Genomic DNA, 18,930 nt, shown 5'->3' with positions numbered 1-18,930 from the left:
GAGTTCTCACCCCTATGTGGTAGTTTTGGTAAAATGCTAGTTGCTACTTCGAAATTTTATCAACTGTGCACGTCCTTTTCAGCTTGCTTTTGTTAGTGTGGCAAATTAGATTTATCAACAGCTAAAAAAAAATCTAATGAATTTTACTTACCCATATGCGTTAAGCCCAAAATAAAATAGCCCAGTGGCAGTGACAGTTTTTAAAATCAGGTGTTACTGCTAATATTAACAGTCACTGCCGCAGCAAACACAATACGGCGTTGTCAGTGACTGCTTTTTTTGATATTCCCTTTTGTTTGTTTACATTTTTGTTGTTGCCTTTTAGGCTTCAGTGACATCAATAGAAGTTGGCTGCGTTTCATTTATGTCAAATTCAACATGCGAAATTTGCTGCGATGAAGGCAGTGGGGGAGTGAATTTAGAATTTGGGCTAAACTGAGCAGTACTGCTAGCTGCCACTGCTGTATTGTGAGTCGCCACAACCATCGATAGTTTTCCAAACCTAGATTGCAGCTTATCCAATACCAGAAAAAATATCATCCTTGCCTTCGATAATCGGAGTAAAAGTGAAATTAGTGGAGATCTTATCAGGCTAAGCTAATATTCGCGGCTTGCGTTTTGGTACGCACGCAGTCGAATTGGTTTTTTGCGTCATCCAAAATGGGTTTGCGTGCGTTTGCATTTGATTTCATTGAGTGAAACGTCAAATCAAAATGTCACGCAGAACAAAAATTGGAAATTGAGTTAGCTTCATATGCACGCCGTTCAATTTTGGTTGGTCGCATACAAGTCGTATGTGCATGAGAAATGTTTGACAGCAAATTGGCGTCGTTCGTTAATATTAGGTTAGCCTGTAAGCCCGCTGGTACGTAAACCCGAGACAACTGTCACGTTCTATCATACCAGAGCGCCATGTAAATAAAAACTCAACAACGCAGAATTGTCAGCAGTGGAATTCTGACTATCGCCACGCTAAATTTTCGTCGCCAAAATTCTCTAAAGCGAAGATCACACGATTTGTACATTTGCACGGAATTGTAAATTTAGGCAGTCACAGAGTGGTGTTGTTTAGAAACTTGAGTCCGGCTCAAGAAAAGAATTTCAGAACAACAACACTATGTATCTGCCAAAATGTACAAATGTACAAATCGTGTGATGGCTGCTTAAATGAAATGCAGTGGGATCTAAAAGTATAGAGCATGGAAAAGTAACAGATCCAATGCGTAGTCAGGCTTTGTGTATTGTTAGGCGAACTTGCTATTCTTTTGAAGGTTTTTGGCGATGAAAATTAGCGATAGCAAATGTTGGAAGTCGGCTGTAGCTACGAAAGACGTGTGTAATTCGCACAACCAAGCAAAAATAAACAATTTTCACAACATTCATAAATGTACAACATATTCGCACTGAAAGGGTATGTTATGACATGCTCACGCACAAAAATGTATCTGCGATAAGATTTCATATGCGAAAAAACTGGCAGTTCATATGTGAGGGCCCAAAGCAGGGGGGGCTACTCTGTCTTCAAATGGATTATGTCTACTTTTGGCAGTTCAGCCTAAAAGTGTTGATGCCGAAATATGTTTTTCATCATTTGTGATGTATACGTTCCTCAATCACGTGCTAAACAGCAACATCAATTGCTAAGTCCCAATTTAAAAATTGTACAGGAGAGGAAAAACTTCGTATAGCCATTTTCTTCAAGTATTTCGCACCGGTTTTGAACCGGAAAACCGCTTTTCTCTATTAATTAACTGAACCATTAACGGAACCGAAATTTTCCTCAAATGTTTGATCTGAACCAAAAACCGAACCACTTTCTGTAAAGGTTTAAAGGTTCGTTTCAAACAAATTTCAATAGATAAATCTACCCACTTTTTCTTCATTCTGTTAAACATGGTAATACCTACCATGTTTTTTTACCATGTGACAATATCAAATGTAAAGGCAGCCCATCTCACTTCACCCTTAATCTTGCGCGTTGTTGCACTTGACACTTGACACTTAAATTTGCGCCTTATTTTTTTGTTTTTCGAACCGTTGAATCGAACCGAAACCCCGGTACAAAGACCAAAAAACCGCTTTGACGAACCAATCCAAAAGTGCAACAACGGTTCGAACCGCTGAACCGAACCGACCGAATTTTTCATCCGGTTCACGTCCCTGGTTATTTCACATTCAATTGGGAAAATACAATAGTGGTATTCATCTAAACCGATGACTTTATCAAGCAGATAATCTTATAAGTTTACGCACTCCGTTACATGAACGACCCTCACTTTCTTTTCGTTTACACATGCGAAAATTGTCGTGTTTTCTTTGGTTATAGAGCTCAGTATCACTAACTTTATAAAGAAATTATAGAAACTTACTCACTAAATGGGAAAAAATTATATTTACGAGATAATATTTATTTAAATAAATATACATATAACATAAAGGCATGATTCAATAATACAAGGTTGGATAAGCTGGCAGTTGTCTCGCTCGCGCATTCCGCCTTAGCCTGTGTTGCCTTCTTTTTTGATTTGTAGTAACTACTACTAAAATACAAGGAGAAATATTGTCTTCGTATAAAAAGTACAACAGGCAACACTGCCGATATTTTCATCGATTGTTTCGTGGAAATTCATTTTCTTATTGGGCAAATTCAAGTAAGTATGGCAAAAAAATCAAAAATAATGGAAATATTTTGAATTACAACAATAATTTACATATTTATTTGCAGGGCATTGGAGTAATTCATAATTTGTATTCAAAAAGTAGCGTTTTACAACAAGTGCAGGCGTTGCAAGTAAGTTTTGCATGCTAGGATCCCTGTGTGACTTGGGTGTCCGTCCACGTTTGCTGGTGCATGCACTTTTACCACTGCAGCGTTTGGGTTGGTCAAGTGCAGCCTTTGCATATTTACAAGTAAAGCAGGGATCACACGATTTGTACATTTGTACACAAAATGCCAAATTTAGATTTGCCCACATTTGCGCATTTGGATAGCGATGTACAAATGATTTGTTTTGCGATCAGACGATTTGGCTGCCAAAGATCCAAATGATTTGGTACACATATGCGCACAGCAGTAAAGTGACAAATATTGTCCACATTCATTCACACAATTTAACCATTTGGTCATAAATACTTAAACAGCTGATCCGGTGTCAACCATACTTTTGCATTTATGATTTCGTGAGATTTGAAGTGAAATATAAAATATGAAGGTAAAAAACGCGTTTTTCATAGGTTGAAGCATATACTTGCTCGTAACTTTATTACATATGCCATTTAAGAGAAAACATTTCGTCGTCTACAACCGTTTATAAATGGTTAATTTGTCTTGAGAATGGGCACCCTATGTATGTATACTAGTAAACAAAATAGTCGGACAAGTCGTAATTTAAAATGAAAAAATGTTAAAAATTAAAATTTTGCATATACTCTGTAAGATTCCTTTCAGTGATCGGACTTCTACCACATTGTTGTAGATCTGCCACTTTTTAGAGCACATCTACCACACAAGGTCTGAAATCTACCTACATATTGGCGCGTATTCATAGTCCAGCAACTAAGTCGAAACTAACAAAGTTGCAACTTAAATTTAAGTACCAACTTAAAATTTACCTCTATTCATAGTCGCATTTCAGACTTCTACTAAGTAGTTTCGACTTAGNGAACAACCGCAGTGATGTGAAGTCGATGTTTATCGAAAGCATGCTGTGAAACATACAAATAGTAGATATCTAAATGTTATGCACAATTTTACTTTAAAAGAACGAGCGTGAAACTGACTTATTATTTGAAAATTTATCTAAATTATTCAATTAAAAAATTGTGATGCAGCTTTATTCGAATTGTAATCCGCATTTAATTTCATCTTCCGATTAAAATGGATCGCTCTTTGTAAATCTTAATTGCAGATTATTCAATATTATCAAAATCACCCTCTACCAACTTAATTTTTACATATTTCGTCTGTTTTCCCTTAATTTGATAAAATACTTCTTCCTAGTTACGACTTAGTTGCAGCTGCAGCCGAAACTAAATTTTAAGTTGGTACTTAGCCAGAAAAGTCGAAACTAAGGCGACTATGAATAGCTTTAGTTGTGACTTAGAATAGTTTCGACTTAATTGAGCACTAAATATGACTATGAATATGCGCCATTGTTTTTGAGTAGTTTTATTTTTACTCAACATAATTTTCTTAATTTTAAGAGCAAAAATTGTCCAACACTAAACACTAACAACAGGCAGAATGGGAGGATAAAATAAACTAAAATAGTAAATTTTCTCAGTAATAAATTTTTCGAAAGAAAACGTGGTTTTATTGTGTTAAATTGCAAAATATATGATTTATAAAAAGAATTAATAGCGAAAATTATAAAAACCGGCGATTTTTGTGAAAGGATTAGCAAATTTCAGTGCATCTCAAATTTCTAAAGCGTTTTTTACTTTTACTTGAGAATTGTCAAAATCGGCTAATCCCAAGTAGCATTTCTGGGACGAGCCACATTTGTTCGATACATCGTGATGTGATAAAAATAAAAGCTGGCAGCACTCCGCAAGGTTGCAGAAATCTTTCAAAATATGTTCGAAACTGTCAAGGAAAAAATTGCCAAAACTCAACGCAATTTGTATCAACTTCAATCTTGCACTTTATTATACTACAAGTAATTTTTAGCAAAAAAAACCGACTTCAACTCACATATAAAAAATAAATATATATATATTTATATCTCTCATGATCCACTGATCGGATCTTAACCAGATTAGTATGGGACCACCTCTGAGACACCAAAGTTATGCGGTAACATACATAAAAATTATAATAAAAATAAAAATAAAATATTCCAACGAACTGATAACCTCCTCCTTTTTTGGAAGTCCCTTAAAAATTAATTTTATTTTAGATTCTAATTAAAGTGTTTGCAATTTAGGTGAAACCTTGTAGATTTTTTTTAAATTTTTGTACAAAGTTTGATCCAAAACCTGAGATCTACACATTTTTTTGAAATCTACCACATTTTTTTCCAGATTCTACCACACAAATTTTTTTTAAGTCCGAAAACTGATTCCTTTGCCATTTCTTAAGAAAAATTATCAATTTAAACATTGTTGAAAGCCGCGAAATGTCTTATCGTGAATCACATACATATATACGTATTTTTCACCGGGTAAACAGAAATAAAGTTACGAGCAAGTATACCTGTGCGTCACCCTTTGAAAAATGCGGTTTTTTACCTTAAGGGTGTATTTAAAATTCTGAGTATGCAGATGTTACTGCTTGAATATACCTTCAACAAGTGTGAACCTCGAAAAAAACTATATAATTTTTTTTTGTCACACAGTGTAATTTAGATCGTCTTTAATAATCTATATATTGTAGTTTAAAGTACAAAACCGCGTATCAACAAAATGCAAAGCCGCCTATGTAAGGTTGCATAAATTATTATCTAGATAGTAAAAACACTCATACATATTTCAAAATGGTTCTCTTTTTATAAAGCAATCGCAATTCTGGATAGTGTATTTCAGGACGACTGGATAAGGATTGAGCCAACAGCTTCTGTAAGCAAATCCAATTTTTGGCAGCAAATGTCAGTTACGCGAGTGACGATACGCGGTTTTGTACTTTATACGACGATATCTTGTATTTATATGTGTATAGCCAGCAAAAACTGCGGAAAGAGATCCGAAAACTGAAAGAAAGGTGAATAGTAAAGTGCCACGAAGGGTTGGGAAACGAATACTTTTCCGGTTGGTTTTCTAAAATTTTTCATTCTGAACTTCACATATGCTTTTTCATAGTTAATTATACTCAGAAATTAATTATACTTTTATAAATACTTTTTAATATATTCGTCTGCCGGCATAAGAACCTGGGACCTCATGAAAGCTTAGTCGCACGCTTCTCTGCACACTCTGCACTCAGCCAGTGTCGAATACGTATATGTACATGTTTTCAAATGTTTCAATTGAGCAAATATTTTAAAATTATTGTTTTCAAATAAGGTGATATTTTTCGGTAGTTTTCGGATACGAATATTATATTAAATATTAAAATTTTACCAAAGTTAAAAAATACAAAGATTCGCAAGCACGAAATGGCAATACCGCTCAACAATATTTGTATATTTGTCACTGGCATTTGTCATCAAGTGGCAAATCAGATATTTGGTCATTTGCGTAATTTTGATTTCGCTTATGTAGCAGCATTGCGTTCACACGATTTGGCCACCAGGTTGGGTTTTCATTTGCCACAAGAAGGCAAATANTGCGGTTTTTTACCTTAAGGGTGTATTTAAAATTCTGAGTATGCAGATGTTACTGCTTGAATATACCTTCAACAAGTGTGAACCTCGAAAAAAACTATATAATTTTTTTTTGTCACACAGTGTAATTTAGATCGTCTTTAATAATCTATATATTGTAGTTTAAAGTACAAAACCGCGTATCAACAAAATGCAAAGCCGCCTATGTAAGGTTGCATAAATTATTATCTAGATAGTAAAAACACTCATACATATTTCAAAATGGTTCTCTTTTTATAAAGCAATCGCAATTCTGGATAGTGTATTTCAGGACGACTGGATAAGGATTGAGCCAACAGCTTCTGTAAGCAAATCCAATTTTTGGCAGCAAATGTCAGTTACGCGAGTGACGATACGCGGTTTTGTACTTTATACGACGATATCTTGTATTTATATGTGTATAGCCAGCAAAAACTGCGGAAAGAGATCCGAAAACTGAAAGAAAGGTGAATAGTAAAGTGCCACGAAGGGTTGGGAAACGAATACTTTTCCGGTTGGTTTTCTAAAATTTTTCATTCTGAACTTCACATATGCTTTTTCATAGTTAATTATACTCAGAAATTAATTATACTTTTATAAATACTTTTTAATATATTCGTCTGCCGGCATAAGAACCTGGGACCTCATGAAAGCTTAGTCGCACGCTTCTCTGCACACTCTGCACTCAGCCAGTGTCGAATACGTATATGTACATGTTTTCAAATGTTTCAATTGAGCAAATATTTTAAAATTATTGTTTTCAAATAAGGTGATATTTTTCGGTAGTTTTCGGATACGAATATTATATTAAATATTAAAATTTTACCAAAGTTAAAAAATACAAAGATTCGCAAGCACGAAATGGCAATACCGCTCAACAATATTTGTATATTTGTCACTGGCATTTGTCATCAAGTGGCAAATCAGATATTTGGTCATTTGCGTAATTTTGATTTCGCTTATGTAGCAGCATTGCGTTCACACGATTTGGCCACCAGGTTGGGTTTTCATTTGCCACAAGAAGGCAAATATTTGGCTTTTCTGATAAATGACGAATGTAATTTAGAGTTCACATGATTTGTCTATCAATTTGACACATTTTTAGCCAAATCGTGTGATCCCAGCTTAAGTATACCACGCCATAAAAGCGAAAGTGGAAATATTAATAAAGATATTTTCTTGTGCTCATTGGGACTGATTGCAGAAAAAGTACACAACCTTACAAAAAATTATCATTTTTAAAAAACGAAATGTAAATAAATTGCGATATTGAAGACATATTTTTAAAGTTTAACCGATATAATGATTAAGAAGACTGATTGGAGAAAAAAGTAAAAAACATTCCGCAAAATTTAGATATTTAAATAACCAAATGTAATTAAATTGCGATATTGAAGATATAACTTTTAAATGTAACCAATATAATGATTAGCAAAACTGATTGGAGGAAAAAGTAGAAAACATTACTAAAAAATTTAAATGACAAAAAAACCAAATGTAATTCAATTTAAGATATTGAAATTGTAATCTTTAAATGCAACAAATATAATAATTTTTAAAAGATTAATTTATATGCATTAAACCAATTGCATCTTTACTATTTGTATAATTCTTCATATAGTCCCTTTAAATAGAGGATTTGTTTGAATTCCATTCATTTTGTTTAATACATCCTGGAATTTCAATGNCATATTTCAAAATGGTTCTCTTTTTATAAAGCAATCGCAATTCTGGATAGTGTATTTCAGGACGACTGGATAAGGATTGAGCCAACAGCTTCTGTAAGCAAATCCAATTTTTGGCAGCAAATGTCAGTTACGCGAGTGACGATACGCGGTTTTGTACTTTATACGACGATATCTTGTATTTATATGTGTATAGCCAGCAAAAACTGCGGAAAGAGATCCGAAAACTGAAAGAAAGGTGAATAGTAAAGTGCCACGAAGGGTTGGGAAACGAATACTTTTCCGGTTGGTTTTCTAAAATTTTTCATTCTGAACTTCACATATGCTTTTTCATAGTTAATTATACTCAGAAATTAATTATACTTTTATAAATACTTTTTAATATATTCGTCTGCCGGCATAAGAACCTGGGACCTCATGAAAGCTTAGTCGCACGCTTCTCTGCACACTCTGCACTCAGCCAGTGTCGAATACGTATATGTACATGTTTTCAAATGTTTCAATTGAGCAAATATTTTAAAATTATTGTTTTCAAATAAGGTGATATTTTTCGGTAGTTTTCGGATACGAATATTATATTAAATATTAAAATTTTACCAAAGTTAAAAAATACAAAGATTCGCAAGCACGAAATGGCAATACCGCTCAACAATATTTGTATATTTGTCACTGGCATTTGTCATCAAGTGGCAAATCAGATATTTGGTCATTTGCGTAATTTTGATTTCGCTTATGTAGCAGCATTGCGTTCACACGATTTGGCCACCAGGTTGGGTTTTCATTTGCCACAAGAAGACAAATATTTGGCTTTTCTGATAAATGACGAATGTAATTTAGAGTTCACATGATTTGTCTATCAATTTGACACATTTTTAGCCAAATCGTGTGATCCCAGCTTAAGTATACCACGCCATAAAAGCGAAAGTGGAAATATTAATAAAGATATTTTCTTGTGCTCATTGGGACTGATTGCAGAAAAAGTACACAACCTTACAAAAAATTATCATTTTTAAAAAACGAAATGTAAATAAATTGCGATATTGAAGACATATTTTTAAAGTTTAACCGATATAATGATTAAGAAGACTGATTGGAGAAAAAAGTAAAAAACATTCCGCAAAATTTAGATATTTAAATAACCAAATGTAATTAAATTGCGATATTGAAGATATAACTTTTAAATGTAACCAATATAATGATTAGCAAAACTGATTGGAGGAAAAAGTAGAAAACATTACTAAAAAATTTAAATGACAAAAAAACCAAATGTAATTCAATTTAAGATATTGAAATTGTAATCTTTAAATGCAACAAATATAATAATTTTTAAAAGATTAATTTATATGCATTAAACCAATTGCATCTTTACTATTTGTATAATTCTTCATATAGTCCCTTTAAATAGAGGATTTGTTTGAATTCCATTCATTTTGTTTAATACATCCTGGAATTTCAATGAAACCATGGTTTATTTTGAATATTTGGGAACATTTCTTCAAAGATTTCAAAAATATTTCTTTGGCAAGAATTTTATGTGAATATCCATTTATTTCATTTTTAATATTTATGTGGCCATAAAAAGTTAATTCATTGTCTATTGTGTAGATCAGTGGAATCTTCTTTATATATTTAATTCAATTTGTATACAAAAACGCATTTCAGCACTACCAGACTACTTACTTTTCCTACTACCCAAAAGGAGATAAAATTGTTACCCGCTTCTCTTTCCTTGTCAAATGCAGCCTTACAAGGCAGTCGATTGACACAAATGTCAATATTTATCCAACCTTGTATTATTGAATCATGACATAAAGGCTATTTATTTGAAGCAAGTTAAAAGAAACAATGGCAGAATGTCTGTTTGTGTATAACTNGTGACGATACGCGGTTTTGTACTTTATACGACGATATCTTGTATTTATATGTGTATAGCCAGCAAAAACTGCGGAAAGAGATCCGAAAACTGAAAGAAAGGTGAATAGTAAAGTGCCACGAAGGGTTGGGAAACGAATACTTTTCCGGTTGGTTTTCTAAAATTTTTCATTCTGAACTTCACATATGCTTTTTCATAGTTAATTATACTCAGAAATTAATTATACTTTTATAAATACTTTTTAATATATTCGTCTGCTGGCATAAGAACCTGGGACNCCGGCATAAGAACCTGGGACCTCATGAAAGCTTAGTCGCACGCTTCTCTGCACACTCTGCACTCAGCCAGTGTCGAATACGTATATGTACATGTTTTCAAATGTTTCAATTGAGCAAATATTTTAAAATTATTGTTTTCAAATAAGGTGATATTTTTCGGTAGTTTTCGGATACGAATATTATATTAAATATTAAAATTTTACCAAAGTTAAAAAATACAAAGATTCGCAAGCACGAAATGGCAATACCGCTCAACAATATTTGTATATTTGTCACTGGCATTTGTCATCAAGTGGCAAATCAGATATTTGGTCATTTGCGTAATTTTGATTTCGCTTATGTAGCAGCATTGCGTTCACACGATTTGGCCACCAGGTTGGGTTTTCATTTGCCACAAGAAGGCAAATATTTGGCTTTTCTGATAAATGACGAATGTAATTTAGAGTTCACATGATTTGTCTATCAATTTGACACATTTTTAGCCAAATCGTGTGATCCCAGCTTAAGTATACCACGCCATAAAAGCGAAAGTGGAAATATTAATAAAGATATTTTCTTGTGCTCATTGGGACTGATTGCAGAAAAAGTACACAACCTTACAAAAAATTATCATTTTTAAAAAACGAAATGTAAATAAATTGCGATATTGAAGACATATTTTTAAAGTTTAACCGATATAATGATTAAGAAGACTGATTGGAGAAAAAAGTAAAAAACATTCCGCAAAATTTAGATATTTAAATAACCAAATGTAATTAAATTGCGATATTGAAGATATAACTTTTAAATGTAACCAATATAATGATTAGCAAAACTGATTGGAGGAAAAAGTAGAAAACATTACTAAAAAATTTAAATGACAAAAAAACCAAATGTAATTCAATTTAAGATATTGAAATTGTAATCTTTAAATGCAACAAATATAATAATTTTTAAAAGATTAATTTATATGCATTAAACCAATTGCATCTTTACTATTTGTATAATTCTTCATATAGTCCCTTTAAATAGAGGATTTGTTTGAATTCCATTCATTTTGTTTAATACATCCTGGAATTTCAATGAAACCATGGTTTATTTTGAATATTTGGGAACATTTCTTCAAAGATTTCAAAAATATTTCTTTGGCAAGAATTTTATGTGAATATCCATTTATTTCATTTTTAATATTTATGTGGCCATAAAAAGTTAATTCATTGTCTATTGTGTAGATCAGTGGAATCTTCTTTATATATTTAATTCAATTTGTATACAAAAACGCATTTCAGCACTACCAGACTACTTACTTTTCCTACTACCCAAAAGGAGATAAAATTGTTACCCGCTTCTCTTTCCTTGTCAAATGCAGCCTTACAAGGCAGTCGATTGACACAAATGTCAATATTTATCCAACCTTGTATTATTGAATCATGACATAAAGGCTATTTATTTGAAGCAAGTTAAAAGAAACAATGGCAGAATGTCTGTTTGTGTATAACTTCATTTGTCAGGGCTACCAAACTTTACGGCCAAATTATCAGGGAAACAAAACAAACAGAACGGATAATAATTGAACCAGATTTCTATCAGGATCATATCGTTGTTGAATTTGAGTGCCAAATTTGCATGCGGATCCCGATTATTGCCCAAGAAAACATAGCTGGAGTTGCGACAGAGTTGCATTGGCTTCAGTTTATAAAATTTATTCAGTGNGTTAAAAAATACAAAGATTCGCAAGCACGAAATGGCAATACCGCTCAACAATATTTGTATATTTGTCACTGGCATTTGTCATCAAGTGGCAAATCAGATATTTGGTCATTTGCGTAATTTTGATTTCGCTTATGTAGCAGCATTGCGTTCACACGATTTGGCCACCAGGTTGGGTTTTCATTTGCCACAAGAAGGCAAATATTTGGCTTTTCTGATAAATGACGAATGTAATTTAGAGTTCACATGATTTGTCTATCAATTTGACACATTTTTAGCCAAATCGTGTGATCCCAGCTTAAGTATACCACGCCATAAAAGCGAAAGTGGAAATATTAATAAAGATATTTTCTTGTGCTCATTGGGACTGATTGCAGAAAAAGTACACAACCTTACAAAAAATTATCATTTTTAAAAAACGAAATGTAAATAAATTGCGATATTGAAGACATATTTTTAAAGTTTAACCGATATAATGATTAAGAAGACTGATTGGAGAAAAAAGTAAAAAACATTCCGCAAAATTTAGATATTTAAATAACCAAATGTAATTAAATTGCGATATTGAAGATATAACTTTTAAATGTAACCAATATAATGATTAGCAAAACTGATTGGAGGAAAAAGTAGAAAACATTACTAAAAAATTTAAATGACAAAAAAACCAAATGTAATTCAATTTAAGATATTGAAATTGTAATCTTTAAATGCAACAAATATAATAATTTTTAAAAGATTAATTTATATGCATTAAACCAATTGCATCTTTACTATTTGTATAATTCTTCATATAGTCCCTTTAAATAGAGGATTTGTTTGAATTCCATTCATTTTGTTTAATACATCCTGGAATTTCAATGAAACCATGGTTTATTTTGAATATTTGGGAACATTTCTTCAAAGATTTCAAAAATATTTCTTTGGCAAGAATTTTATGTGAATATCCATTTATTTCATTTTTAATATTTATGTGGCCATAAAAAGTTAATTCATTGTCTATTGTGTAGATCAGTGGAATCTTCTTTATATATTTAATTCAATTTGTATACAAAAACGCATTTCAGCACTACCAGACTACTTACTTTTCCTACTACCCAAAAGGAGATAAAATTGTTACCCGCTTCTCTTTCCTTGTCAAATGCAGCCTTACAAGGCAGTCGATTGACACAAATGTCAATATTTATCCAACCTTGTATTATTGAATCATGACATAAAGGCTATTTATTTGAAGCAAGTTAAAAGAAACAATGGCAGAATGTCTGTTTGTGTATAACTTCATTTGTCAGGGCTACCAAACTTTACGGCCAAATTATCAGGGAAACAAAACAAACAGAACGGATAATAATTGAACCAGATTTCTATCAGGATCATATCGTTGTTGAATTTGAGTGCCAAATTTGCATGCGGATCCCGATTATTGCCCAAGAAAACATAGCTGGAGTTGCGACAGAGTTGCATTGGCTTCAGTTTATAAAATTTATTCAGTGAAATCGCTGTAGAAATTTCAGAAATGTGTAAACGAGTTTCCTTGCAAATTTTGACATTTCATTTATAAGGTTCACACAATTATAAGTTTATACGGTTTACAATGCATTTATAAGGTTTGATGAATACCCTTAATAACACAAATTTGCGTTATTGCCGTTTGTGTTATTGGGTACATATCGATCAGATAGGCATCATGCCATTTTGACAGCATGCATGATAAATCGGGACAAAACTTAAAAACGAAATTTGACAACTTGTAAGACACATTTAATAGAAGCTGAAGACGTGGGGTAACTTCCGAAATCTTCAACATAACCTTCAAGCTTTGTTTTTATTTATTTATTTTTTTTTTTTTTTATGCAAACACACTCACTCTGACATGTAACCAACCAAAAATACTTAAAAATTAATTAAAGTCAACAATATCTTTGGTTGTCAAACACACTACAGCTGCTCGTCTAACACATTTACCAGCAAAACAATCTTCGGACTAAAATCGGTAACTTCTGACTAATGGGTCGACTACGGATGGCAACCGAACTTCAGAGGCCTGATTTGCTATATTGGCAACTGCATTTTGTGGTTGCCGCGGAAATTTTGATTGAGATAATTTATTTATTTTTTTCAACTGCTTCTTCAGTTTTTTTGAGGACAGTATGCAGCTCTCAAGAAAATCAAAAACTCCATATAAATTGAGTCAAATTTCCTTAAGGCAGTACGCAGTTCTTAGGAAATTTGCTACGCTTTCTACTACGGTTTTCTAAAGTTTTTATGAGGAAGGAGTGCGGCAACAAGCTGTGAAGTATCAGATGTCAAAATTCCTTGGACACGTGTGATATAATAGCAAATTTTTTCTTGACCGTTTTCTGGAGAGCTGCATATGGCCATCACACTCAAATATGCTGGTATTTAAAAATTTCATTGTCTTCAACTTTAGAGCACTTAATTAAATATAGTAGCTATACATAATATACATTTGGATTTCAGTGGCGTTGCCCATCGGCATCTCAACTGCGGTTGCGTTGCAATCCATAATCGGCCCATAAGAAAGTACATCGGTTGCTCTCTTAACAGTTTCATATATTAATAAATTTGGTTTAAAAAAAAGTTAAGTTCCGACGCGTACGGGATCGCAACTGATATTTCGAACAGTGATTTTAGAAAATATCATGGGATGAGTTGTTTTGTCATTGGCTTAGGAATAAGGTTGTATTGCAGTAAAAACCTATTACAATATTTTATTTTTTTTTCAGGCAACTATGCATCACAAACACAGCCCATACAGATCTCCGTAAACCACCCTTTTATTTTTTTCGTCATCGATCGCGATCTTGATGTTGCTGTAATGGCTGGCCGTATCTTGAATCCTCTGAATGTGCGAATACAGTAACATAAAATAATGTACGTACTATAGTGTCGCCTTTTTGGATATATTGCGGAAATAAAACAATATGTTAAAATCGAGAAAATAAGTCCCGGCTTCACAGTGGAGAACAGTGTTGCCAGAACTTTTTGGACGAACCGGCTAAATTGGCAAATAAAACCGGCTAAAAACGGCTAAAATGTTTCAACTAAATTTCACATGTTTTATTTAAATAAATCACGAGTAAAAAGACTATTTCTTGGAGAGAAGTTACAAATTCGAGCCGGAAAAAATTTTGCCAGCAAGAATTTGCAATTAGGAAAAACATATGATTGTGGCACATGGTTGGCTTTTTTGTCGACGATAATTTGAATAAACAAGTTCGTTAAATTTAAAAACTTACAAACTGGAGCGATTTTAAAATGAAAAATGTAAGTTAATACTTGTTTACTTAATTAATTTAGTTAATTCCAATGATTTGAAAGGTACTCGGCAAAAAAAAACTATCTCTTACTATTACTATCTGATATTTTGAGTGATAATTGTCTTCCCTACAAGGCCTTTTCAGACTGACCGATTCTCAATACAATCAGATAGAAACCAATACACATAAAAAACGCTGTAAAAATTTCCCTTCAATTTTAAGGAAGTAAAACAACGACCTTAAGTTAACATCAACCGAGGCCATATGTTGACAAGGGATGCAAAATCACAGTTACACAAAAGAACTGGTCAGATTTTTCAGAAATCCCTTCAATTCTGATGTAAAATATGATGCCAAAAGACTGCAGATCTCCCATTTAGATGACCGGTCATATGACCGGCAGATGTCTCGTAGGATTCCCAGAGAAGTTTGTTTTACATAGAAATTTGTGCTCTTTTATTTTCATTTTGACTCACTTCAGTGTTGGTTCCGTTAATTCAAGTTGGCATTCGGTTTTTGGAATTTAAATAAAATCTCAGCAAAAAAGTTTGTTTAAAAAAATACATATGTGTACATAGTGCTTGAAAATATCTATTTTTCCCTTACCTTAAACCTTTGGGAGTGGGCAAAAATGATGTTTTGTAATTTAGGCAGAATTGAATATGCACTATCTGGGGGGACAATATCTACATGTAATATTTATTCTGTTTGTTGGCACTATATCCAAACACAGACGAATCTTAAGTGTCTTTAGAGTGAAACAATTTCTTATTTTCTAAGTTTGCAAATACAACTTCACACTTAAAATTAAGACATTTATAACAAACATTTTATGAAGAAAATCCCTTCTTTGTTTAAAATAAAAATAAGCAAAATCGGCCCAATTTCATGCAACCCTGCCTGACATGAAAATTTTCTCCACGATAAGGCTAGTAGCCATTTCAAACAGATTTGGGTCGCATAGTCAAAAATGGAAACATATATACATATTTGAAATTTAAGAAAACAAGACAAATAGTAAAATCGGCTAAAAACGGCTAACAAATCGACTGCCGGCTAAATCGAAATTTCTCCGGCTGTTTGCTATCGAAACCGGCTAAATCTAGCCGGAAAACGGCTAAAATGGCAACACTGGTGGAGAATTAACTCACATTCGGACACGACAGTGAACCCAGATCTATATCTGGCTAAGGACTGTCACTCCAACAGACTCCCTAAAACTGTGCTCACATGAGGCGATTTTGAGGCAATTTTAGAGGCGATAAGTTGAATCAAAAGTTGGCTGCCCGCAAACTGAAAACCCGTACCCGCCAGGCGATTATTGCTTTCAATTTAAAAGTTGCCTGTAAAATCGCGTCATGAAAACACCGTAGAAACTCTTTGGGGAGTCTTATAGCCCAGTTATGCATACTTAGCTTTGCATGAGAGTTGTCACATAAAAATCTGTTAAACGGGCTTTGCGTGTAAGCGGTTACCCAACGCATAGCACTTAACATGTGCTGTTGGGTTTTGATTTTTACGTAAAAATGGTATAGCAGTGCAAGTATGCATAACTGGGCATTTTTGATTACAGAAAACAAGGAATCTGAATTTTGGTATAAAAGTTCTGGAATATATTGGTTCGATTGCTATTGATTGGCTTGATTATTATTTATTACTCATACCAAATTTCAGCCGGATTCATCAAGTAGATCGCTAGAAAGCAATCTTTTTCTGAGTTGATACTTAAAAATTGTTTCAACAATAACTAAAAGCAAGTAAGAAAGTCTAAGTTCGGGCAGAGCCGAACATTAAATACCCNTTCGATTGCTATTGATTGGCTTGATTATTATTTATTACTCATACCAAATTTCAGCCGGATTCATCAAGTAGATCGCTAGAAAGCAATCTTTTTCTGAGTTGATACTTAAAAATTGTTTCAACAATAACTAAAAGCAAGTAAGAAAGTCTAAGTTCGGGCAGAGCCGAACATTAAATACCCGGCGCAGGTACTAAGTATATGATTTTCACCTTTGCAAAAGCTACCACTACATGGTAAGCCGGTGTGTATCAATTTTGAGTAAATTATACTATGTCTCCATTGAGAGATTTATTTATTAAGATTTAATAAATCCAGTTGCTAAATCACAACCGTTTCCATTACCATTACGAGATATGTTTGACATTCACATTTTTAAATATTTGACGTTTGCTTATGTATGATTTTACAAATACAGTTGCGGACCTTGATATACAGACAGATAAAAGGAAGGTACCAAGCGGAATTTCATTATATGAATTCTGAATATTATTGGCTTCTTATTCGTAGTAAATATGTATGTATAATATATAGTTTGGAAAGTGTAAAGAATGGTACCATATTCCGAATCATTTTCCCGAATTTAAGAAAAATTATCAAAACGGTAAAAAACATTCGCGGAAAGAAAAATTTTTGTAGAACTCTCTTATTCATAGGAGGGAACCGAAAATCCAATCGTGGGCCTTTGGCATATCATGAATACGAACTGAGTTCTAGAGGATGTTCGGTGCAATGTTATCGAAGCAGAACCATTACCGAAATTTATAAATTTTTTGTCGCAGCGCGTAAATGACTTATAGAAAGCGGAGAAGACTCTGCATGATATTACTATAAAACATTTCTTCTAAATTTTTAGTTTTTAAAATAATATTTTCTTAATTTATTACAACCAAAGTTATGTAAATATGTATTACTAATTTTCCTCCCAAACTAACAAAAATATAACTAGTAAATTTTAGCAAAAAAAAAACCGACTTCAACTCCCATATAAAAAAAAAATATATATATATATATATCTCATGATCCACTGATCGGATCTCAACCAGATTAGTATGGGAGCACCTCTGAGACACTACCTTTCCGATGCAAAAGAATTATCGAAATCGGTTGACGTGGTCCAAAGTTATGCGGTAACATACATAAAAAAAAAAAAAAAAAATATTCCGACGAACTGATAACCTCTTCCTTTTTGGAAGTCGGTTAAAAATACCTAAAAATACGAAAATTCATGTTTTTATGATAGGCTAGATTTCAATGTCCTCAACTGTATATTGAAAACACAAATGTCATTTGACTTATGGCATGTGAATTTGTGGTTNGATAACCTCTTCCTTTTTGGAAGTCGGTTAAAAATACCTAAAAATACGAAAATTCATGTTTTTATGATAGGCTAGATTTCAATGTCCTCAACTGTATATTGAAAACACAAATGTCACTTGACTTATGGCATGTGAATTTGTGGTTACCACATCCAACAAATTGTACTTATTGATCAATATTATTGAAGATTTGACGAAGATTTAAGTTAAATCTACTGCCTTTCGAGATTTAATTTTATATGATAAATCTCCAAAGATTTAACGTCAAATGTCGTCAGAGGGCTAAATCTTCATTAAATCTCACAATGGAGACATAGTATTAGCGTCCTTAAATTTCGAAATATTGAAGTTTCGAGCATTTCTGAAATTTGCCGTTATATGAAAAGTGGTCGTAATTTGAATCTGATTCCAATAATTTTCAACGTTTTGCTTCTATGTGGCAAGCACAATAACCATACCGAGTTTGGTACAAATTGGTAGAACGGTTACCGAGATACATGTATGTGATCATAAGTGGGCGGCGCACACGCCCATTTTCCAAAATTTTATCATAAACGTATTTCTTGGTAAAGAATTGTTGCAGGCATCAATTTTGAGTAAATTATCTTTAATATTTATTGATTTGTCGAAGATTTCGTATTTCTCCAAATTACCGTTATATGGGAGGTAGGCGTGGTTATTGTTCGATTTTAAAAACTTTCGGCCATTTGGTATGCTGTAGCAAGGCTAACAACT

The sequence above is a fragment of the Rhagoletis zephyria genome, unplaced genomic scaffold, assembly GCF_001687245.7.
Source record: "Rhagoletis zephyria isolate East Lansing unplaced genomic scaffold, Rhagoletis_zephyria_1.1 Rzeph_scaffold_04952, whole genome shotgun sequence".
NCBI lineage: Eukaryota > Metazoa > Arthropoda > Insecta > Diptera > Tephritidae > Rhagoletis > Rhagoletis zephyria.
This window is presented reverse-complemented; position numbering follows the sequence as displayed.